Here is a 26,353-nt window from a genome sequence, read left to right as displayed (position 1 = left end):
TTAAACAGGGCAGGAACCTGGGGGCAGGAACTGATGCAGAGGTCATGGAGGAGTGCTGCTTACTGGCCTGTTCCTCATGGTTTGCTCAACCCGCTGTCTTATAGAACTCAGAACTACCATGTTAGGGGTCTTCCCCCACTCAATGGGCTGGACTGTCTGACATCAATCAGTAATTAAGAAAATGCCCTACAGGCTTGTATACAGCCTGATATCACGGAGGCATTTTCTCAGTTGAGGCTCCCGACTCATATAATTATAGTTTGTGTCAAGTTGGCATAAAATTAGCTTTCACAACATTCATGTGTTAACAAATCTTTCTGGTTCAGGTATATATATTTTTTAATCTCTATGGGGTTCTTTTTAATTGTGGAAGTGAACCAAATCTATTATAAACAATACTAAAATATTCAAAGTAGGAACTTTAAAAATGATTAAATGATGAAAAAGGTTCTTGAGGCTGAGTCCAGTGACACCGTAGAAAATGTCAAGGCCAAGATTCAAGACAAGGAAGGTATCCCACTTGACCAGCAGAAGCTGATATTCATTGGCAAGCAACAAGAAGATGGGGGTATCCTGTTTGACTTAAACATCCAGAATAAGTCCACCTTGCATCTGGTCCTGTGTACTGGTCTGGCCCATACGAAGTCGAACTCTGAAGGGGTGGCGTAGAATGCTTACAGGGAAGACAGAAGAGAAGACTCAGAGACAAAGGTTAGAAATCGGGAGGGCTGTCCAGTCAATACTGTGGCAGCCTTGAGTTTAATTCTCTTAGGCGTTATATACTTTACAGTATTGTGGGAAACAAGGCCACAAGCTAACAGAAACAATTTACTAAAATACACACAAGACAATCCTTCCCATCCCCAAAGCCTCTGCTCTTTCCACCAAGGTCAATAGAGTCTTCGTCCCTTAGCCTTGAGCCCCAGGTGTACCTCCTCTTATCATCCATGCCTCTATCAACAGGCCCCGACCTGCCTTGACTCTGCCTGGCAGGCAGACATTTTCTCTCTTTTTTTGTTTTCTGCTTCAGAGAAGCAGCAAAATGGCTCCCAACAGTCCTGCTCATGCATGGTGGCATCAGTGAGCCGTCTCTTCAGACAGCTTATCCAGAATTGCAACTGTGACAAAATGATCTGCCTTAAGTGTTACACGTGCCTACACCACCTCTGATCCCCCACAACCCCCGTGCAGTCACTTGCCTGAAGAAGTGTGGACATACCGTCAACCAGCACCCCAAAAGGAGGTCAAATAGAACTGGAGTTGTACCTGGTCCATGACCCCGGGACCTACCACATCACACACACACACACACACAGATGAGAGAGAGAGAGAGATAGAGAGAGAGAGAGATAGAGAGAGAGAGAGAGAGAGAGAGGGGAGAGGAGAGGGGGAGGGGAAGGGGGAGGGAGAGACAAAGAGATAGAGAGATAGAGAGACAGAGACAGAGTCAGTGGCTTTGCATGTTTTAAACACTTAGTTTTAAGAAGAGATTTAGATTTTAATAGCTTATGTTTCCCAGAAAAGGACGTTGGATTTCCTAGAACAGGATTTACAGATGTTATAATGGGGTGGGGTGGGAAGGGTTGTGGGATGGGGTGGGGCTATGTGGGTGCTGAGAACTGAGAGTGGGTTCTGCAGAATATCAGCCAGTGCTCTTAACTATTGAGCCATTTCTCTAAGCCATCTCTTCGGCCCCCCAACATTTAGCTTTTCTTTTATCTTTTTAATACCCATATAAGCTTATTTATTTTTTATTAAAAAACAAACAACAACAACAACAACAACAACAAAACCATGTGTACCCGGTGAGTCTTGGCTGGCCCAGCAGTGCCTCTCCTCCCAGTGCCCTGTGAAGTGCTGGTCCACCATCAGACCAGGAAAAAAGACGGCTGTAGCCTACAACACAGATGCAATGGAGGGGCTTGCAGAGCTGAAAGTTTTAATATCTGTGTGTGTGTGTGTGTGTGTGTGTGTGTGTGTATGTGTGTGTGTATGTGTGAGTATGTGTGAGTATGTGGTGTACGTGGGGATGAATGTTGTTGCAGATTGGCCGATGATAAATTGAAGAATGTGTTCAGCCTCCTGGTTTAAACCACTCTGCCAACATCGTCTTTGAATGCCAGCCTGCAGAGAATAATAAAGACGCTTATGGAGACAGTTGCAGGGCCCTCATTAGAAGTGGAAATCCCAGCACAGGGATAGTACAGTGCTATATTTAGCTGTTGAGAAAGAGAGAGAGAGAGAAAACAACCACTTTCCTACTCTCCTTCCTTCTTTAGGCCTGTCCTCACTTAACTTTTGCTGTGACTGTTCTGTGATCCAAACAACTGCCATCTTGGGGAGTTCAGCTGTGGCCCCTTGCAAAAAGATTACCCGAGCTGTCTTGTTAGCTGTTTACATCCCCTCACGAGGGTGTATGCCATAAGACCCTCACCCGAGTATAAAGGTGTTCCTTACCACCTACTGAATGCAAGTTTACTTTCATTAGATGAAGCCTTGGAGGAGGGCTAGAGTATGTAGACAAGGGAAGAATAGAGGTGTGTGTGTGGGTGGTGGTGGTGGGTGGGTGTTTCCATCTTTGTAGCTATGGGGAATTCTCATCCCTGTTTGATAAAGGAATTTTCAGCTATGGTTCATTAGGGGGAGAAGCACCCACACCCCTGACAGCAATCCCTCACCTATGTTCTACAAAGAAGTTCAATCAATGCATTGGTTCTCCAGAGTGACCTTTGGATATTTTCACTACTCTTCTCCAGGTAGAAAAAAATGCCTTGATTTGTTGTTGGGACCTTACAAGAAAGGGAGACATGGCTAATATCTTCCCCTGTGAAGGAATTTTACCAGCAACTTGTTATAGAGAGCATTTGGGATGATTTCTTTGAAGATAAAAGATATAAGTTGTTTTTTTTCTCTTGACAAAAGTAATGCATATTATTTTTTTAACAAAAGATTTTTCTTTTTAAAAATTCCATTTTACTTTACTTTTTCATGTGGTTGTTTTGCCTACATGTATGTCTTTGTACCATGTGCATTCCTGGTCCCCAAGGAAGCTGAAAGAGAACATTGGATTCCAATGGAAATGGAGTTACAGATGGTTATGAGCTGTTGTGTGGATGGTTCAAATTGAACCTGGTCCTCTAGAAGAACAGCCAGTGTTCTTAACCACTGGGCTACCTCTTCAGTCCCATATTCTTTATAGACAAATACAGAGAGTAGAAATACTGTTGTACCCATGAGAGAAAAACCACTGCACATGCCTCTCAGTTACAAGTAGAGCTTGAACTTAGAATTATCTGACCGGAGTTCATTTGCACTGCTGGTAGAGCTTCACTTTAAGCAGTTATATTCCTCTGGAAAGATTAGTTTATGTACCTATGTGCCTATTATTAGGTCACTCCCTCATTATTTATTGTGAACAATCCCTAAAACAGCATTTTTGTACCCAATATTGTTTCCCTATTGGTGTAGAGTTCTTGATGGTGGTCATTTTTCAATATAATATCTTGATTTGTATTTCTACCTTCAATGTGAGAGAGGCTGTCTTAGTTACTTTTTGTTGTTGTTGTTGTTGTTGTTGTTGTTGTGAAGAGACACTAACACCAAAGCAAGTTATAGAAGAAAGAGTTTATTGATGGAGTCTATGACCATCACGTCAGGGAACATGGCAGCAGGTGTACTGGCATGGTGCTGAAGCAGAATCTGAGAGCTTATATCCTGATCCACAAGCACAAGGCAGAGAGATAACTAATTGGGAATGACATGAGCTTTTGAAACTTCATCCCTATTAGCGCACCTCCTCTAACAAGCCCACACCTCCTAATTCTTCCCAGACAGTTCCATCAACTGGAGCCCAAGCATTCAAATATATGAGCATATGGCTAGGGGGACATTCTCATTCAAACCACCACAATGACCATTGGAAGGCTGATGTTGACATTGCAGCTGTCAATCTGCTTAGGACTTGGGTTGAGGAACCCTTATGAGTCACGGTAGAAAGGCAGGGCAAAAATGTAGGGGGATGGGAAGGGAAAGGGGTCTCTCATTCAGCACAAAGAATGGACCTCCATGTTAACTGCAACTGAATCAAGGAAGTGGACTGTTCTTGACTTACTGATGATAAATGCTGCACATGGACTAGAGATATTAGTATTGGAGTGGAAACTATTAGACTGCAGGTTTTGGGACAAAGGCTAAGATGTTCCTGCCCTTCTTCTCTGACCAGAAGCTGGCACTTGCAAAAGCCATGCAAAACATTGGACAAAACTGATACCTAGTTCCAGATTCCAAAGTGACTACTGGGCCACCCTATAGGGCCCTAAATTCACCGAATAAGGCTGTAATTCCAGTGCCTCACAACATGTCACTACTCCCTCCTCTTTCCTTTAAGAAGTACAACTTCTCTGACCTCCTCCTGTGAGATCAGTGAACCTGCCCATGAGCTGCTCCCAACAAATCTACTTTTATACTTATAATTTGGCTCAATTTGGTTTATTGCATCAGTGGATATGCCATCAGAGACTTTCTGCTCATTTTCTCTGTAAACTTAGAAACCATTTCTAAAAGCATTATGTATTGAAAACCATGTGAGACAGATGCTTTCACCCCCTATCACTTACTCAGGTCAACTTAAGATTTGAACCCAGGAACTGAAGAGATGGCCCAGCAGTTAAGAGCATTTATTGCTGTTCCAGAGGACCTTGTTTCCATCTCCAGCATACATATGACAGTTCACCATCTGCAATTCAAGTTTCAAGGATACATGCCTGGTATACATATACATACATACATACATACATGGAAAACAATTATAGACATGAAATAAAAATAAATCTTAATTTAAAAAAAAGGATCTGAATCTAAGCCCATGATTATGCCTCAGTTTTTCAACTCATTGAATGCTGATACAAAAATCTCAAACCCAAAGGGAAAACAAAACCCACCAAGCAAACAAACAAAAGTCCCTAGCACAGACAAGTTTGTGAAGAAGCAGCCATTTCTCCCAGGCCAGAGTGGCCTTAGGCTAACAAAAGAAATAATGGGACATTAAATCTGTTACTATTCCCAGGCCCCCTGTGTCCCACAATAGTAGGACACTTCATTAATCTAGCAATATCTTGAACAGTCTTAGACATTTTCACAAAGAATTGCTTCTCCAGTGAGAACGTCACGTAAGCCAAAAATAAAAAACAAAACCAAAGGCCAACAAGCCCCCCATAGAAACCCATGGCTTATAGCCTTGTTAACCCCCAAACTTGAAAGGCTCAGAATATTCGTTTACTTTTTTAAATACTAGAAAGTCAGTTAGATACCTGGAGATACTAACCTCATTAATAGTTACTGTGTTTATCAATTCTTATTGCCTGAGGGAGGGAACCAGAGGACCGCTGGCTGCAGATTCTGTCATCCAGGGTGAGCAGTATGTGGAGTAAGTACAGAGCCCTACAAAGGGATTGCCTCCAGGGGAGAAGTGGGCTTTGAAAGTGCTTTGAGCAGTGGCTACCACATTGAATTTCCCAGGGTAAGAAATCTGAAGGTCAAAACGCTTTAGGATGTATTGTTATGATTATTTAAAAAGTAAGCTTCTATAGTTCCCAATTCATCTTGTAATAGTACTGAGGGAAGAGTTTAGCATCCTAGGACTCGACTTGGTTTGGGTTGTGGATGACAGTCCTCTCTTTTAATAACGCACATGATCACCTAGCACCTTTTTACCTGCATGCATACATCCCTATCTGAGATTGCACCTAGCGACCTCAGAACCCCTTTGGAACCTCACCTTCCCCAGCCTTTACATATCCCCCCTCTGAACAATAGGACATTATTTCTCCATCCCTAGTAACAATCAAATTTAGACAGTTTCTATTCAAATAGATCCCCAATGTATCCAGCCTGGTTTGGGGTGCATAGTCAGTAATACAAACTATACCTGGCAAGTGAAGTTTTAGGGAGACTTCTCTGCTGATCACTTAACATTTGTGAATAATTGGGCTGCACATGATTAAAAACAGACACATGATGGGAAGGCTCATGTGGGAAAATGATTATATGACTAATCTATCAATCAAGATATAAAACTACCCAAACAATGCTCTAGGAACAAACCCCTCCATCCATTAGACCCCATACAAAGAGATCCCAACCTGTAACCTGGGTCCGTGAGTACTCATTCATGTGACCTACTGTCAATGTTGATACTGTATCCCTCTCTAATTTGTGCTACCAGTTTGCTCTGAGTAAAGATGTCTTGATACTTTTGCAAATCTGTGTGAGCCACATTTTTAGTTATTTGGGTAAGAGGACAATATCCTGGAAATGCCTGAACTCAACCCTAATGAACCCTGGGTAACATTATGGGTCCATAGAGATGGAAACATAAATGAGAATAGCATACCTCTCTTTAGGGAGCAGAGGAACCCCCTGAGCAAGTGTGTATTATTGCTACAGACACAGCCCGGACAAAGACCAGCCCATGGGAAACTGGCAAAATCATTCTCCTTTAGGGCCAGTCTTGACATGGGCAAAACCCTCTTCTCTGATCCAAGTCTAAGTGTTTATGGACAATTGATTAGTGTGTACAAAAACTAATGGGGCTTTCCTCTTCTAGATTTTAACAGCCTGAGACTGCTCACCTACAGAGATCTCATATAGAGACTAGCTAACTGCTCCACATCAACTCCTGATGCTATATACATAATAAATATGCTGGGTTTCCAGGTTGCTTGCAGTAGTACGGGCCTATCCATAGGAGTGGGCACAACCCACCCGGTCCCAGCCTTTCTGTATGCATCTCATCATTTCAATCCCTCACAAACCCTACTCAGGATTCTAAGATCCAAGCTACAAGGGTTTGTATCTCTTTCCTAAGAAGAGTTTCAAAAGGTTGGGTGTCCCCAGGAGTCTGTCTCAAAGCCTGAGAGGCCCATGGGATCTTCTATTGAGCATTTGCCATGTATCAAGGGTTGTTTTCAATGTGTATTGGGGTAGAAAGGAAATGGACATTTTATTAGTGAAAGCATTACTGTCACTATACTCAAAGCCAAGAGCTCTCTGTACACATGGTGTTTCTAAATCATTGGTTAGAAATTTTCTTATCTAAAATTTTGCTACAGACTTACAAGTAGAAATTGGCAAAGAGGAAGAAGAGGAAGAGGTTGCCAAGTTACAAGTAATACAGATGTGTGAGAAACACTTGGAAGATGAGGTTAAAAGGGTAACACAAGCAGAGAAGCCCAGCAAAGTTTTATGCTTCGAGGGGGGTAACCCAGTGGAACAGCCCTTGCTTTACCACTGGTAAAGGCCCTTATGGGGCCTTGAGTTTCATTTCCAGTAGTACCCACATACACACACAAAAGAGGAGGGAAGGAGAGTGAAGGACTCCAAGCTTAGACTTCACTTTCTAAACAGATAACAAGCCTTTTGACTATATAGCTGGTAATTTCCTTCATTTTGAGAATAAAATGAGTGCCCTGTTACCTGAGATGGAAAGACTCTATAGCCTGCTCTTAGAACTTCTAATTTTCAAAGAAGTTTCTTTTTAAACCATTAAAAGGTGGTTGCTAAACTATGAGACATATGTAGGTGTCCTAACTTCTTTTCCTGTGTTTATGATTGAATACCCTGACAAAAGCAACAGGAGAAAGTGTTTATTTTAGAACACGGTTCAAGGCACAGTTCATCATGGAGGGCAAGTGAAGCAGGTAAGAACTTGCAGCTGGTCACACTGCATCAGTAACAAGCACCAGACCTTAGCACAATGGATGCCATGTTAGAGGCACTATTCAGACCAAAAAACCCAGCAAGTACGCTGTGCCAAAAGGAACAAAAACCGGTTCATAGTTGCAGAGAAATTCCTGAGTAAAAAGTCCCTAAATATACCCCTCTGTTATAAGTCTCAGCTATGGTCATGCCCACAGGCTCCCAAGAGCCTCCCCTGATACCAGGTCATTAACTCATCTCAGAAACACTCCTCTATCTCTTCTCTCCCAACCCTCTCACCTCACCCCCTGCTTCCCACACCTGACACTTCCCCAACCCTGTTTTCCTCCCCATCTCTTCTCTGAACCAGTTCTCTCCATCTACCTTCCATGTCTAGTTTGTTTCCCTTCCTATAGTCAGGCTAAACTTCCAGTAGAGTAAGGGAGACAGCAAGCCACCCACAAAACTGTCGACTCAAAATTTGTCCTGCCTACAAGATGTGCAGGGGAAAAGGTGGAACAGAGATTGAGAAGAGAGGCAATCAATGACTAGCCTAACTTGAGACTCATCCCATGGGAGAGAGCCAAACCCTGACATCATTACTGATACTCTGCTGTGCTTGCAGACTAGAGCCTAGCATAACTGTTGTCTGAGAGGTTTCATTCAGCAGCTGATGAAAACAGATGCAGAGATGTACAGCGAAACATTAGATGGAGGGACGTCTTATGGAAGAAGGGAAGAAAGGTTGAGGGTCAAGGGCATGACAGGAAGACCTACAGAGCCAACTAACCTGAGACTATGGAAGCTCACAGAGACTGAATCACCAACCAAAGAGCATGCAGGGGCTGGACCTAGGCCTTCAACACATATGTAGCAGATGTGTAGCATGGTGGGTTCCCTCACAATTGGAGTAGGGGCTTCCTCTGACTCTGTTGCCTGCCTTTGGATTCCTTTCCCCTAACTGCACTACCTTGTCCAGCTTCAGTGGGAAAGGAGGTGCCTAGTTCTGCTGTAACTTGATGTGCCAGGGCAGGTTTGTACTCATGGATGTGGACTTCCCTTCTCAGAAGAGAAAGGAAAAGAGGAATATGGGAAGGGGGCATAAGGGTGAGACTGGGAGGAGAGGAGGAAGGGGAGCTACAATCAGGATGTAAAGTGAATAAATAAAGAAAAAGAAAAAAAAACCCAAAACAACAACAGAAGTCCCTAAATATACTGTAGTGCTTTGAATAGCTTTGACTCCCATAGATTCATGTGTCTGAAATACCTGGCCCATAGGGAGTGGCAGTATTAGGAGGTGTGGCCATATTGGAGGAGGTGTGGCTTCATTGGAGGAAGCGTGTCACTGTGTAGGTGGGCTTTGAGACCTCATAGGTTCAGGTTCTTCCCAGTATGGGATCGGTCTTCTCTTGGCTGTCTTTGGATCAAGATGTAGAACTCTTGGCTCCTCCAGCATCATCTCTGCCTGCGTGTTTCCTATTATGATGATGATAATGGACAAAACCTCTGAACCTGTAAACCAGCCCCAATTAAATGTTGCCTCTGTAAGAGTTGCCTTGGTCATGGTGTCTCTTCGCAGCAATAAAACCCAAACTAAAGCATACACTAACCTTGCTTTTAAGTTTCTGTGGTTCCACTTCTTGCTAACAGAAGCATGACAATGAGGATGTGTTTTTTTGTGCACATGAGACAGAGAGCTGTAAGGTTTGGGGCTGTGTGATTTGAAGAAATCTCCCATGCAGCCAGTGGCTGCTTTTAAAGACTTGCTTTTCTGTTTTGAGACTGAAGCGTGACGATAGTCTCATGTGGGCTTACCTTACAATAGAGATTCTGTCAAGAATCAGAGAGGGACGGGATGCATGCCGTTGCTCGGTTCCCTCTCTGTGTACACAGTCCAGGATCTCAGCCAGGGAATGCTGCCATCAACAGTGTGTTGATGTTTGCTCTTTTGGTTGCTATGTATTGTAATGATAAATACTGACCCTCAAGGTTGGCTGACCCCAGGGTGCCCTCACATATAGCAAGTGATGCTCTGTAATTTTGCTCCTTAATTTAAAACTATTGGTTGAACTGAACTGAGAATAGAACCCCCGTTGAAGGAATCAGAGAAAGAACTGGAAGAGCTTGAAGGGGCTCGAGACCCCATATGTACAACAATGCCAAGCAACCAGAGCTTCCAGGGACTAAGCCACTAACTAAAGACTATACATGGACTGACCCTGGACTCTGACCTCATAGGTAGCAATGAATATCCTAGTAAGAGCACCAGTGGAAGGGGAAGCCCTGGGTCCTGCTAAGACTGAACCCCCAGTGAACTAGTCTATGGGGGGAGGGCGGCAATGGGGGGAGGGTTGGGAGGGGAACACCCATAAGGAAGGGGAGGGGGAGGGGGATGTTTGCCCGGATACCGGGAAAGGGAATAACACTCGAAATGTATATAAGAAATACTCAAGTTAATAAAAAAAAAAACTATTGGTTGAATAAAGATGCCTATAACCTATTGCTGGGCAGAAGAAAGGTAGGTAGAGCTTCAATTCCCAGGCTTGGGATCTGAGGCAGGACCACAAGGAGAAGGAACGGGGGAGGAGAGTAGGGAGAGGGGATAAGACAGGAGAGGGGAGACAAGGGAGAGATGATATCATGGGTTAGGTGAATCCTGAAAACACAGCATGAGAGTTGGCCAGGTGGAGTAAGAGGGGCTCAGAGGGAAAATGGCAAGTTATATCATGGGGTTATTGACAGGGAAGCAAACACAATAGCATAGAGGTTTGTTATCTGTCCAGTTCTAGTACTTTAAGGTTTACTATTAATATAAAGGGATTGTGTCTTTTATTTGGGAACTAAATGATCAAGGTGGGTTAGAAACACCATTCATTAATAGCACAACAATAGTGACTGATTTTTCCACAAGGCCGGAGCTCTGAGGCTGGGTAAACACTGATGTTGAATTTGTCTTCCTCTTATGCGATGTACAGCTTAGAAAGTTCTGATTCACTTGGGTAATGAAGCCCACCTTACTGATGACCAGAGTCATAAACATGTGCTGAAGGCTAGACTAAAGACAAGCTCTCTTTCAGTCAAATATTTCTTTAGTTAAGAAGTAAACCCATAAAAAACCAAAACAAAACACTATTAGGTCCAGTTTGATGGCTTCATAAAGTCTGCCCTCCACATGTCCAGTATGGCTTACATGCCCTCCCTTTCCCCAGTAAAACAAATCAGTGTGCAAAACGAAAACAACACAATTAAGAATGTCTTTCCCTTGCTTTTTAACAGATAGATATTTCTGTTATAATAAAGTATAAATAAATAGATTAACCTGAGGGGCTCTTTTTTCCTGCCATCATCACCTCACTTAACATTTTGTTTTATGTGATTAAAAATGCTAAATAAAATGTCAAGTGCACTTGGAAATCAACATAAAATAGGCAGCTGGTGACATTATAGTCTTAATTTGGCAGAGTGGACTTCGTGTGTGTGTGTGTGTGTGTGTGTGTGTGTGTGTGTGTGTGTGTGTGTGTGTTCCTTTCAATCCCGTCTTGTCTCCTCTCCACATTCTTTCTGGAGGTGACTAGAGGTGATTTAGGTCAACAAGAAATAGACGAGCAGTCCTTAGAATGACTGTGTCCATCATTATCAACAGATGGGGCTGTGGTGGTTAATGTCCAAGAGCTAGCTGCACGTCTCACTGCTCTATAGACAGGTCTCTGCAGTGTACCTCCTACCATCCAGATGAGGCTCTAGGTTTTCTTCCCTCTGGTGCCCAGGGTGAAGGAGCAGTCACTAACTGGACAGAAGTGAAGCAAACCAAAGAGCAAAGCAATGGATGTACCAAACAGTTCTTAAAGCACGTGACACAGGGTAACAATTTCAATAATGTTTGATTGGATGAAGCAAGTCATGTGACAACCAATGGTATGGAAGAATGCAATTTGTCCTTACAAGAAACAGATCCTGGATCCCGGCCCGCAGCAGCTCTCTGCTCCCAGACCCGGTGAGAGAGAGACCCAACCGCCTGGTCAGGTGGGCACTCCTGAGGCTGCAGAGCGGAAGAGACCACCAACACTGCTCACCCCTGCCCACATCCCTGGCCCAAGAGGAAACTGTATAAGGCCTCTGGGCTCCCGTGGGGGAGGGCCCAGGAGCGGCAGGACACCTGCCTGAGACACCGCCAGAACCTGAAAGAAACAGACCGGATAAACAGTGCTCTGCACCCAAATCCTGTGGGAGGGAGAGCTAAACCTTCAGAGAGGCAGACAAGCCTGGGAAACCAGAAGAGACTGCTCCCTGCACACACATCTCGGACGCCAGAGGAAAAAGCCAAAGACCATCTGGAACCCTGGTGCACTGAAGCTCCCGGAAGGGGCGGCACAGGTCTTCCTGGTTGCTGCCGCTGCAGAGAGCCCCTGGGCAGCACCCCACGAGCGAACTTGAGCCTCAGGACCACAGGTAAGACCAAATTTTCTGCTGCAAGAAAGCTGCCTGGTGAACTCAAGACACAGGCCCACAGGAACAGCTGAAGACCTGTAGAGAGGAAAAACTACACGCCCAAAAGCAGAACACTCTGTCCCCATAACTGACTGAAAGAGAGGAAAACAGGTCTACAGCACTCCTGACACACAGGCTTATAGGACAGTCTAGCCACTGTCAGAAATAGCAGAACAAAGTAACACTAGAGATAATCTGATGGCGAGAGGCAAGCGCAGGAACCCAAGCAACAGAAACCAAGACTACATGCCATCATCGGAGCACAATTCTCCCACCAAAACAAACATGGAATATCCAAACACACCAGAAAAGCAAGATCTAGTTTCAAAATCATATTTGATCATGATGCTGGAGGACTTCAAGAAAGACATGAACACACTTAGGGAAACACAGGAAAACATTAATAAACAAGTAGAAGCCTACAGAGAGGAAATCCCTGAAAGAATTCGAGGAAAACACAATCAAACAGTTGAAGGAATTAAAAATGGAAATAGAAGCAATCAAGAAAGAACACATGGAAACAACCCTGGATATAGAAAACCAAAAGAAGAGACAAGGAGCTGTAGATACAAGCTTCACCAACAGAATACAAGAGATGGAAGAGAGAATCTCAGGAGCAGAAGATTCCATAGAAATCATTGACTCAACTGTCAAAGATAATGTAAAGCGGAAAAAGCTACTGGTCCAAAACATACAGGAAATCCAGGACTCAATGAGAAGATCAAACCTAAGGATAATAGGTATAGAAGAGAGTGAAGACTCCCAGCTCAAAGGACCAGTAAATATCTTCAACAAAATCATAGAAGAAAACTTCCCTAACCTAAAAAAAGAGATACCCATAGACATACAAGAAACCTACAGAACTCCAAATAGATTGGACCAGAAAAGAAACACCTCCCGTCACATAATTGTCAAAACACCAAACGCACAAAATAAAGAAAGAATATTAAAAGCAGTAAGGGAAAAAGGTCAAGTAACATATAAAGGGAGACCTATCAGAATCACACCAGACTTCTCGCCAAAAACTATGAAGGCCAGAAGATCCTGGACTGATGTCATACAGACCCTAAGAGAACACAAATGCCAGCCCAGGTTACTGTATCCAGCAAAACTCTCAATTAACATTGATGGAGAAACCAAGATATTCCATGACAAAACCAAATTTACACAATATCTTTCTACAAATCCAGCACTACAAAGGATAATAAATGGTAAAGCCCAACATAAGGAGGCAAGCTATACCCTAGAAGAAGCAAGAAACTAATCGTCTTGGCAACAAAACAAAGAGAATGAAAGCACACAAACATAACCTCACATCCAAATATGAATATAAAGGGAAACAATAATCACTATTCCTTAATATCTCTCAATATCAATGGCCTCAACTCCCCAATAAAAAGACATAGATTAACAAACTGGATACGCAACGAGGACCCTGCATTCTGCTGCCTACAGGAAACACACCTCAGAGACAAAGACAGACACTACCTCAGAGTGAAAGGCTGGAAAACAACTTTCCAAGCAAATGGTCAGAAGAAGCAAGCTGGAGTAGCCATTCTAATATCAAATAAAATCAATTTCCAACTAAAAGTCATCAAAAAAGATAAGGAAGGACACTTCATATTCATCAAAGGAAAAATCCACCAAGATGAACTCTCAATCCTAAATATCTATGCCCCAAATACAAGGGCACCTACATATATAAAAGAAACCTTACTAAAGCTCAAAACACACATTGCACCTCACACAATAATAGTGGGAGATTTCAACACTCCACTCTCATCAATGGACAGATCATGGAAACAGAAATTAAACAGTGATGTCGACAGACTAAGAGAAGTCATGAGCCAAATGGACTTAACGGATATTTATAGAACATTCTATCCTAAAGCAAAAGGATATACCTTCTTCTCAGCTCCTCATGGTACTTTCTCCAAAATTGACCATATAATTGGTCAAAAAACGGGCCTCAACAGGTACAGAAAGATAGAAATAATCCCATGTGTGCTATTGGACCACCACGGCCTAAAACTGGTCTTCAATAACAATAAGGGAAGAATGCCCACATATACGTGGAAATTGAACAATGCTCTACTCAATGATAACCTGGTCAAGGAATAAAGAAAGAAAGAAATTAAAAACTTTTTAGAATTTAATGAAAATGAAGATACAACATACTCAAACTTATGGGACACAATGAAAGCTGTGCTAAGAGGAAAACTCATAGCACTGAGTGCCTGCAGAAAGAAACAGGAAAGAGCATATGTCAGCAGCTTGACAGCACACCTAAAAGCTCTAGAACAAAAAGAAGCAAATACACCCAGGAGGAGCAGAAGGCAGGAAATAATCAAACTCAGAGCTGAAATCAACCAAGTAGAAACAAAAAGGACCATAGAAAGAATCAACAGAACCAAAAGTTGGTTCTTTGAGAAAATCAACAAGATAGATAAACCCTTAGCCAGACTAACGAGAGGACACAGAGAGTGTGTCCAAATTAACAAAATCAGAAATGAAAAGGGAGACATAACTACAGATTCAGAGGAAATTCAAAAAATCATCAGATCTTACTATAAAAACCTATATTCAACAAAATTTGAAAATCTTCAGGAAATGGACAATTTCCTAGACAGATACCAGGTACCGAAGTTAGATCAGGAACAGATAAACCAGTTAAACAACCCCATAACTCCTAAGGAAATAGAAGCAGTCATTAAAGGTCTCCCAACCAAAAAGAGTCCAGGTCCAGACGGGTTTAGTGCAGAATTCTATCAAACCTTCATAGAAGACCTCATACCAATATTATCCAAACTATTCCACAAAATTGAAACAGATGGAGCCCTACCGAATTCCTTCTACGAAGCCACAATTACTCTTATACCTAAACCACACAAAGACACAACAAAGAAAGAGAACTTCAGACCAATTTCCCTTATGAATATCGATGCAAAAATACTCAATAAAATTCTGGCAAACCGAATTCAAGAGCACATCAAAACAATCATCCACCATGATCAAGTAGGCTTCATCCCAGGCATGCAGGGATGGTTTAATATACGGAAAACCATCAACCTGATCCATTATATAAACAAACTGAAAGAACAGAACCACATGATCATTTCATTAGATGCTGAGAAAGCATTTGACAAAATTCAACACCCCTTCATGATAAAAGTCCTGGAAAGAATAGGAATTCAAGGCCCATACCTAAACATAGTAAAAGCCATATACAGCAAACCAGTTGCTAACATTAAACTAAATGGAGAGAAACTTGAAGCAATCCCACTAAAATCAGGGACTAGACAAGGCTGCCCACTCTCTCCCTACTTCTTCAATATAGTTCTTGAAGTTCTAGCCAGAGCAATCAGACAACAAAAGGAGATCAAGGGGATACAGATCGGAAAAGAAGAGGTCAAAATATCACTATTTGCAGATGACATGATAGTATATTTAAGTGATCCCAAAAGTTCCACCAGAGAACTACTAAAGCTGATAAACAACTTCAGCAAAGTGGCTGGGTATAAAATTAACTCAAATAAATCAGTTGCCTTCCTCTATACAAAAGAGAAACAAGCCGAGAAAGAAATTAGGGAAACGACACCCTTCATAATAGACCCAAATAATATAAAGTACCTCGGTGTGACTTTAACAAAGCAAGTAAAAGATCTGTACAATAAGAACTTCAAGACACTGAAGAAGGAAATTGAAGAAGACCTCAGAAGATGGAAAGATCTCCCATGCTCATGGATTGGCAGGATTAATATAGTAAAAATGGCCATTTTACCAAAAGCAATCTACAGATTCAATGCAATCCCCATCAAAATACCAATCCAATTCTTCAAAGAGTTAGACAGAACAATTTGCAAATTCATCTGGAATAACAAAAAACCCAGGATAGCTAAAGCTATCCTCAACAATAAAAGGACTTCAGGGGGAATCACTATCCCTGAACTCAAGCAGTATTACAGAGCAATAGTGATAAAAACTGCATGGTATTGGTACAGAGACAGACAGATAGACCAATGGAATAGAATTGAAGACCCAGAAATGAACCCACACACCTATGGTCACTTGATTTTTGACAAAGGAGCCAAAACCATCCAATGGAAAAAAGATAGCATTTTCAGCAAATGGTGCTGGTTCAACTGGAGGGCAACATGTAGAAGAATGCAGATCGATCCATGCTTATCACCCTGTACAAAGCTTAAGTCCAAGTGGATCAAGGACCTCCACATCAAACCAGACACACTCAAACTAATAGAAGAAAAACTAGGGAAGCATCTGGAACACATGGGCACTGGAAAATATTTCCTGAACAAAACACCAATGGTTTATGCTCTAAGATCAAGAATCGACAAATGGGATCTCATAAAACTGCAAAGCTTCTGTAAGGCAAAGGACACTGTGGTTAGGACAAAACGGCAACCAACAGATTGGGAAAAGATCTTTACCAATCCTACAACAGATAGAGGCCTTATATCCAAAATATACAAAGAACTCAAGAAGTTAGACCGCAGGGAAACAAATAACCCTATTAAAAAATGGGGTTCAGAGCTAAACAAAGAATTCACAGCTGAGGAATGCCGAATGGCTGAGAAACACCTAAAGAAATGTTCAACATCTTTAGTCATAAGGGAAATGCAAATCAAAACAACCCTGAGATTTCACCTCACACCAGTGAGAATGGCTAAGATCAAAAACTCAGGTGACAGATGCTGGCGAGGATGTGGCGAAAGAGGAACACTCCTCCATTGTTGGTGGGATTGCAGACTGGTAAAACCATTCTGGAAATCAGTCTGGAGGTTCCTCAGAAAATTGGACATTGAACTGCCTGAGGATCCAGCTATACCTCTCTTGGGCATATACCCAAAAGATGCCTCAACATATAAAAGAGACACGTGCTCCACTATGTTCATCACAGCCTTATTTATAATAGCCAGAAACTGGAAAGAACCCAGATGCCCTTCAACAGAGGAATGGATATAGAAAATGTGGTACATCTACACAATGGAATATTACTCAGCTATCAAAAACAACGAGTTTATGAAATTCGTAGGCAAATGGTTGGAACTGGAAAATATCATCCTGAGTGAGCTAACCCAATCACAGAAAGACATACATGGTATGCACTCATTGATAAGTGGCTATTAGCCCAAATGCTTGAATTACCCTAGATCCCTAGAACAAACGAAACTCAAGACGGATGATCAAAATGTGAATGCTTCACTCCTTCTTTAAATGAGGAAAAAGAATACCCTTGGCAGGGAAGGGAGAGGCAAAGATTAAAACAGAGACTGAAGGAACACCCATTCAGAGCCTGCCCCACATGTGGCCCATACATATACAGCCACCCAATTAGACAAGATGGATGAAGCAAAGAAGTGCAGACCGACAGGAGCCGGATGTAGATCGCTCCTGAGAGACACAGCCAGAATACAGCAAATACAGAGGCGAATGCCAGCAGCTGAGAATAGGTCCCCTATTGAAGGAATCAGAGAAAGAACTGGAAGAGCTTGAAGGGGCTCGAGACCCCAAAAGTACAATAATGCCAAGCAACCAGAGCTTCCAGGGACTAAGCCACTACCTAAAGACTATACATGGACTGACCCTGGACTCTGACCCCATAGGTAGCAATGAATATCCTAGTAAGAGCACCAGTGGAAGGGGAAGCCCTGGGTCCTGCTAAGACTGAACCCCCAGTGAACTAGTCTATGGGGGGAGGGCGGCAATGGGGGGAGGGTTGGGAGGGGAACACCCATAAGGAAGGGGAGCGGGGAGGGGGATGTTTGCCCGGAAACCGGGAAAGGGAATAACACTCGAAATGTATATAAGAAATACTCAAGTTAATAAAAAAAATGATAAACTAAAAAAAAAAGACTGTATTAAAATATCTTTAATAAAAAAAATAAATAAATGATTGGACAAATTCAAAAAAAAAAAAAAGAAACAGATCCTCACCTGAGTTTAATTACAACCCACACTGATGCATCAATGTTTCCTTTGCTCATCACCACTTAAAGCGGTTACTGCCCCCTGGTTGGCACACGGTAACAATGTAGTAATATAGTAATATCGCAATATCCTGGTTAGGCTGTTTTTCTTCTTTCTTTTTTTCATCTGGGAAGAGGTGAGCTTAATTAAGAAACTGGCATACCAGACTGGCCTGTAAGCAAGGCTTTGGGACGTATTTGAGTCTCAGCCCACCATGGGCTGTGCTGCCTCTGTGGGTGTGGGGTGTGGGGTGTGGGGTGTGGGGTGTGGGGTGTGGGGTGTGGGGTGTGGGGTGTGGGGTGTGGGGTGTGGGGTGTGGGGTGTGGGGTGTGGGGTGTGGGGGTGTGGGGTGTGGGGTGAGGGGAGTAGGGGGTAGTTCTGGTTGCTATAGGAAAGCAGATCGAGCAAGGCCCAAGGGTAAACAGTAAGCTTTATTTTTTGGTTCCTTCTCTTTGTATTTGTGTCTCCGGGTTCTTGCCTTGAGGTCCAGCCGTGACTTTCTTCAGGGTTGGGTTGCAACCTGAGAGTTGTAACAGGAACTAAACCCCTGAGTTGCTTTTGGCCAAGATTTTTTTGTTTGTTTGTTTGTTTTTAATTAATTTGTTGAGAATTCTCTTCTAATCCCTTGAAAGTAGACTCTCCCAACTTCTCCATTTCTTCCCAATTTCTTGTTTCCTTTTCTTTTCATTTTGGTAATCCATGAAGTGAAATCTGTGTTGCCCATACACTCTTGGATGTGGGGCCATTCCCCCAGTCGGTTGATCTACCAGGGGCCTCCTCAGTGTGTGTATGTACCTTGATAACTTTTTAAATTTATTCTTCTCTCATGTATTACATCCTGATCACAGTTTCCCCTCCTTCCTCTCCTCAGAGTTCCTCCTCATCACTTCCTGTCTCCCCCAGATCCACTCCTCTGTAGTGGATTTCTTCAGAAACCCAGTTATGTTATGTGACTATGGTTTTGTTTTAATCCCAGGTGTGGGATATGGGACTGCTTCAGTTTGTCTACAGCTCTTAACTATGATTGTCTTGTGCACTAGGAGGGGTGTGATTTTTGCAAGCTTCAGATAGCTTAATTCTGGGGACTCTGGAGAGGATATAAATGGGAGAACTCTGAGAGGGCTGGGGGCAGCTGCTGCTGGTTCACGTTGCTGCCTTTGCTATTGCTGGATTGCTGGATATTCTGATGATGAATACTGGACTTGCCCCTAGGAAGCCAACACCCCTAATAACAGGAAGTAGTCTAAAGAGACCTTTTGTGTTCTATAAAAAAAAGCCAAGGAGATGTTTGGTAGAAGCACAGTATGGTGAGGTGGAAGTGGGTGCCTCTGAGGGGTCCATGCTGAGGCATCCCTTCCCTTTGAGGTACCAGCCATAAGGCTGATATAGTATGGAATGGAATAGAGTTTATTTAGGGCATGGAAAGGGGAGTTGAGGAAAGAGTAGAATCAGAGAAAGAGAGGAGAGAGAGATACAGAGATAGATAGAGATAGAGAGAGACAGAAAGAGACACACAGAGAGACACAGAAAGACAGAGGGGAGAGAGAGACAGAGAGACAGAGAGAGACAGTGAGACACACACACACACACAGAGAGAGAGAGAGAGAGAGAGAGAGAGAGAGAGAGAGAGAGAGAGAGAGAGAGAGAGAGAAGACGAGAGAAGACGAGAGAAGTTGGCCAGGAACACATGGAGAAAGAGGGGGATGGGGAGAGAAGGAACACAGAGGGTAAGAGAGTAAGGAGGGGGCAAACAGCCCCCTTTATAGTAAGTTAGGCATTACTTGGCTGTTGCCAGGTAACTGTGGGGCACAGCCTAGAAGGAATGCTAACAAGGCCTATGACCTCTTTCCTTTCTACCTTCTTTCTCTCCTACCTAGTGTTGTGGGGATGAGGGGTGGAAAAAGGATCAGAAAAATAGTAGATAATAGAATCCAATACAGTAGTCCAAAAAAGTAAGCCTACACTCCATTTCCCTTCAGAAAGGGCAGGCCTCCCAGTGATATCAATCAAATATGGCATATAAAGGTACAATAAGACTAGGCATATCCCCATCTATTAAGGCTGGACAAGGCAACTCAGTGGGAGAAGGATCTCAAGAGGAGGAAAAATAGTCAAGGACAGCCTCTGTTCTCACTGTTAGGAGTCCCACAGAAGACCAAGCTGCACAACTGTAACATAAATGTAGAAGGCCTAGATCAGCCCTGTGCAGGCTCCCTGGTTGCCGATTCAGTCTGTGTGAACCTCTCTGAGCCCAGGTAGTTGATTCCATTGTTTTGTTTTGTTTTGTTTTGTTTTGTTTTGTTTTGTTTTTTTATGGTGTCTTTGCCCCCTCTGGCTTTTATAATCCCCACCCCTCCACAGGGTTCCTCGAGCTCTGCCTAATGATGTTTGGTTTGTGGGTCTCTGCATCCACTCATATTACTTGCTGGATGAAGCCTCTGTGAAGTAAGTTATGTTAGACTCTGGTCTGTGAGTATAGCAGAATATCATTAGGAATCATGTCATTGACTTTTTTGTTTGTTTGCTGGCATGGTTGTGTTTGGTGCTATCCTAGGTGTCTGACTAACCTCTGGTTCCTGGTCCTCAATACTGTAACAGGAGTGGGCTCCCTGTCTTGGCATGGGTCTTTAGCTGGACGAGTCACTGGTTGGTCACTACCATAGTTTCTAGGCCATTTTTGCCCTAGCATATCTTGTATTCAGAACAAATTGTAGGTCAAAGATTTTCAGGGTGGGTTGATATCCCACTTGCTCCACTGGAAGTCTTTTCTGGTTACGGGAGATGGCCAATTCAGGTTCAGTCTCTATCTCCCACTACTAGGAGGCATATCCAGGGTCACTGTCTTAGTTTGGGTTTCATTGCTGTGAAGCGACACCATGATGGTGGCAACTCCTATAAAAGAAAACATTTCATTGGGTGTTGTGGTTGCGAGGTGAGGGCAGTAACAGGATAGAAGGAGGCCTGTCATTGGATGAGAAGGAAGGATGGGTGGGAGAAGAGTTTGAAGGAAGAGGAGGAGACTGGAACTGAAAGGAGGAAGAGACAGGAGGGAAAGGGAGAGAAGCTATGGCAGGTGACGTTAAGATTCTGCTCTGTATATTTACAGGTTGTTATTAATGTTCTTAAGGGATGGATGGTACTGGGCTTTGTATATTTAAGTGGGCAATTATATCTTATCAATTGGATCCAAGGTTATTGTGTTATGTGTTCTGTCATGTGTAGATTTAAGTGTAATGGAGTGTGGGATGGCTGGTCTGGGCTGCCATGGAATTGGAATATGTGCTTCTGGCAAGATATCCAGCAGATATCTTGAGGCACTGTGGTGCCGGACCTAGTGGGGATAAAAGACAACCATACTTTTTATTTTTTACATGTTTTACAACAATAATTGGGGCTGGCTTAGTTTCAGAGATTTAGTCCATTGTCATCATGGTGGGAAGCATGGTAGTATACAGGCAGGAACAGGAGCTGGAACAGGAGCAATCTTGATCCACAGGCAGCAAGGATACTGTGTTACTGGTGGTAGCTTGAGGATCTGAGACCTCAAAGCCTACCTCCAGTGATACACTTCCTTAGACAAGGCCATGCCTACACCAACAGGGCCAAACCTCCTAATAGTTCCACTCCCCATGGGTCAAGCATTTAAACATATGGGTCTATGGGGGTCATACCTATTCAAACCACCATAATTACCTTCATAGATTATGGGGAGTTTCCATTGCACTAGGTTTCTACCACACCCGTGAAATGTTCCCCAATTCCAGTTGTCTCTTCAGTACTCTCTTCCAGCACTGAAATGGAAACTTAAGAATTCTTTGGAAAGTTGTTGTGCTGGACGATGTCTTATTAGGGCACACATATAAAAGAATATTTTCCTGAATCAGACAAAGGTGAAAGAATGTTTCGCTAAGGCAGTCTTGTGAAGGAACTTTTTGCTGGAGCAGACACAACATCCTTAGTCATCAGGGAAATGCAAATCAAAACAACCCTGAGATTCCACCTCACACCAGTCAGAATGGCTAAGATCAAAACTCAGGTGACAACAGATGCTGGCAAGGATGTGGAGAAAGAGGAACACTCCTCCATTGTTGGTGGGATGGCAAACTGGTACAACCACTCTGGAAATCAGTCTGGAGGTTCCTCAGAAAATTGGGCATAGTACCATGTGAGGACCCAGCTATACTACTCCTGGGCATATATCCAAAAGATGCTCCAACATATAACAAGGGCACATGCTCCACTATGCTCATAGCAGCCTTATTTATAATAGCCAGAAGCTGGAAAGAACCCAGATGTCCTTCAACAGGGATTTAGCTCAGTGGTAGAGCGCTTACCTAGGAAGCGCAAGGCCCTGGGTTCGGTCCCCAGCTCCGAAAGAAAAAAAAAAGAACCAAAAAAAAAAAAAAAACCACTTAAGAACCACCATTAAAAGTAGGCTTTGAAAGTTGCACTCTACTTTTCTCCAACCTGATCCCTTCTGTTTCTGTCCTTACCTGCCTCTGGTTCACCATGAAATCTATTCTATTTCCTGTTCCCAGGGAGATTCATGTGTCCCCCTTTAGTCCTTCTTGTTACTTAGCCTTTGTGGGTCTGTGGTTTGTAGCACAATTGTCTTTTATTTTATAGGGAATATCCACTTATAAGTAAATACATAACATCTTTGTCTGGGTTACCTCATTTAGGGTGATTTTTTTTTCTAGTTCCATCCATCTGCCTGATAATTTCGTGATTTTTTTTAACAGCTAAGTAATACTCCATTGTGCAAATGTACTGTAATTTCTTTACTCCAAATTAAACCAGTTCAGTCGACTATGTTTATAATAGCTTTATTTGTAAGAGCCAGAAACTAGAAACAACCTAGATGTACCTCAACTGTGGGACATTTTCCTTATTAATAAATCATGTTGGAGAGCTCAGTGCATTATGGGTTACGATGTCTCTGGGTAGTCCTGTCTTGTATAAGAAATCAGGCCAAGAGGATCAAGCCAGTAAGCAGCATTTCTCTATGCCTTCTGCCTGTTTTCAGGTTCTTCTTGGCCTTGAGTATCTTCCCTGACTGCCCTTACTGATGGAATGTCACCTGTAAACCAAATGAACCCCTTTCCTCTCCAAGTTGCTTTTGTTTCTGGTGTTTTATCATAGCAATAGAGATTCTAACTAGGCCAGACAATGAATACATGTAGGGAGACCTGGATTCTCCTAAGTATTGCTATGTCCTGTAGGAAAGCAGGAACTAGCAAAAGTATCAGAAGACAGTAGGGAGGAAAGAGGTATAAGCATCTGGAAAGAAAGCATCCTTAGGGGGCTAAAGAGATGGCTCAGCAGTTAAGAATGCTGACTTGCCTTCCAGAGGACCTAGGTTTGATTCCCAGCAGCCACATGGCAGCTCACAACTGTGTGTAACTCCAAGATCTGATACTTTACACAGATATACATGCAGGCAAAAGACCAATGCATATAAAATAAAAAAATACAAACAGCATCCTTAGATGCTTTTAAAGCACGAGTCCTGTTGAAATTTCAAGCTTTCTCCTTCTGTCACAGCTAATCCTTCAGCAGAGCATGTGACAGTTCACACAATGACATTCCAAGCAGCTGGTGTGGCCATATGACTAAACTTTGGCCAGGAGATACAGAGCGAAACTATAATGCCTTCCAACTTTTCCTTTAAGAGGAGGTAGACTGGGCTGGAGAGACGGCTCAGAGGTTAAGAACACTGACCGCTCTTCCAGAGGTCCTGAGTTCAATTCCCAGGAACCACATGGTGGCTCACAACCATCTGTAATGGGATCTGATGTGCTCTTTTGGTGTGTCTGAAGACAGCTACAGTGTACTCGCATACATAAAATAAATAAATAAATCTTAAAAAAAAAAAGAGCAGGTAGACTGTCTCTGTGTCATCCTCTGTCCTATTTTCTGTCGCTGTTTCTATGCTGGACCTGGTGTGTGGGTGCTCTAGTCTGTGGTGAGGTAGTGGTAGCATGGGGAAGGGGTCAGAAGACAATGTCAGGGATAACATCCTGCTGTGTGTTATGAATTGATGTGGTATTTGCTTATTGAGTATATACACATTCCATTCTAAAATATTTAAGTTAAGATGTTTTGATAAAAGTAACGGAGGAATTATCCTTAACAAGGTTTGATTTGGACTGAACATTAAATAAGCCATACAATTTAGACAAATGGAGTTAAGAGTACAAGGGTGGAAGGAAGGCAAACGGACATTGAGAAGGATCTCCTACTGACTTGCCATCTCTTCTCCATGCAGCTGTGCCGAGCATGTTATTTTATTTGATTCTACACCAGCACAGAGTGCTAGCATCGTTGCTGCCATTTAAATGAAAAATACTCCTTTAAAAACTTTTGCTTAGAATAGATGAGTTAGTAAGTATGTTAATAACCTGCCAGGTCACAATTTACTGCTGTGTGGGGACAGGAGCTGAAGATACGGCTCAGTGGTTACGGGTGGTTAACGACTTATCAGTAGCACTGGCTACTCTTCCAGAGGGCCAGAGTTTGATACCCAGCTCCCGTGTGGCAGCTCACAATTGTCTATAACTACAGCTCCAGGAGATCTGACGCCATGTGACGGTGCCACACATGCCTATGGTACGCAGACATACATGAGGAAAAACTGATATACATACAATAATCAAATAAAAAAATAAAAAGTGTAAGTGGTAAAAAGGTATATAAGGTAAAAAATAAACAAAGATATTCAGGAAGAAAAGTGGTTCTTTCTCCCCAACTCCTTACCTCCTCTCTTTTCTCTTTTCTTGAAAAGTGATTGACCAGAACCAATTTCATTTAGATAAACACTAAAACTGTTAATGCTAAATGCTCTCTGAATTAAAACGAAAATTATTATTGGGTTTAAAATGGTCTTATAATTGGTTTAAAATTACAATGGGGCTAGAAAGATGGCTCAGGGGTTAAGAGCATTTGTTGCTCTTGCAGAGGACCTGGGTTCAGTTCCTACCACCCACCTGGTAGCTCATGATCATCTGAACCTCTATTCCAGGAGGTCTGATGACCACCTCTTAACATCCTTGGGCACCAGGCATTCACATGATACATAGACTGCAATCAGTCAACAGGTGCGCGCACACACACACACACACACACACACACACACACACACAAACATATATCTAAAAAAAATAAAAGAGCACATTATCAGGATCTATTTGTATCCAAACTAAAAGCCAAGGTAAACATTACTCTCAGAAAATCAAGAGAAATATTTAGATGAGGTGCTTTTAAATATTTATACAACTATTTTTCTTCATCTAGGTAGAAAATTGAAGCCTGCCTTTATCCCGAGGGGGAGTACACAGTGCTTAAATCATGAGCACATATTTTCTATCATCCCATTTAGCCATCTGAATTATCTTCTTTCCTACCAGAAAACACCTGTATCTGTAATATACTTTGCAAAAAAGCCCATTACTCCACCATACGTTCAGTTAGCAGCCCAATATAAATATTAAAACATCTAGGAAACAATCTAGTTTGCGATAATGTGATGCTGTGGTTACTAACTTGCATTTTCAAAATTTTCATCAGTGGTAAAATGATGGCTGAATTTGTCAGTGTTCAGGCTTTCATTGGAATAAGCAAGGATAATTTCATGTAACATCCCAAGTACAATATACATTATCTGCTCCTTTAGGGAACTGTAATTACAGAATCTCTGCCTATAATAAGTAACCCCACAATTGCCCACCACTGGGATGCTTCAGTGAATAGAACAGCTGACTGAAATGAGAACATTCTTGTTCTTCCTTTTCCAGACATATGTGTTTCCAAGTCCCCACAGGTCAGCGTTTCTCCAGATACACTAAGCCGTAAAGCACATTGTGTTGTGTCTGGATCTGAGCTCAGCACCTGCAACAATTTCTAAAGCCAGAAGGAAATGATCCTTAGTCGACAAAGGATAGGACCTAAAGTAGTCTAATGCCCACTCCTACACAGAGAAAGCAATACAGCTTGCAAAACACCTCCTTTTTTTTTTCCTTTTAAGTACATCCCAAAAGAAGCTTTCATAATCTTTTGCTTTGGTTTTGATGCTAATTCCATTTCCCCAAGAGGGGCTGCCTTGGACAAGGAGTGTCTCACATACTCAGGTGACTTCCTGTGACTCTTCCCCTAATGAACCAATCACTGGGCGAAGAGTAGGCGG

General features: G+C 42.6%; 1 pseudogene; it reads left to right on the top strand.

Annotated features, from left to right (window-relative positions):
• The first annotated feature begins 438 nt into the window (after positions 1–438).
• On the top strand, positions 439–7,294 carry LOC120101491 (ubiquitin-40S ribosomal protein S27a-like; annotated as a pseudogene).
• The last annotated feature ends 19,059 nt before the right edge of the window (positions 7,295–26,353 follow it).

The sequence above is a fragment of the Rattus norvegicus genome, chromosome 3 (assembly GCF_021556685.1).
Source record: "Rattus norvegicus strain SHRSP/BbbUtx chromosome 3, alternate assembly SHRSP_T2T, whole genome shotgun sequence".
NCBI classification, from domain to species: domain Eukaryota; kingdom Metazoa; phylum Chordata; class Mammalia; order Rodentia; family Muridae; genus Rattus; species Rattus norvegicus.
Note: the sequence above shows the minus strand (reverse complement) of the source record. Positions and strands in the feature narration are given on the sequence as shown.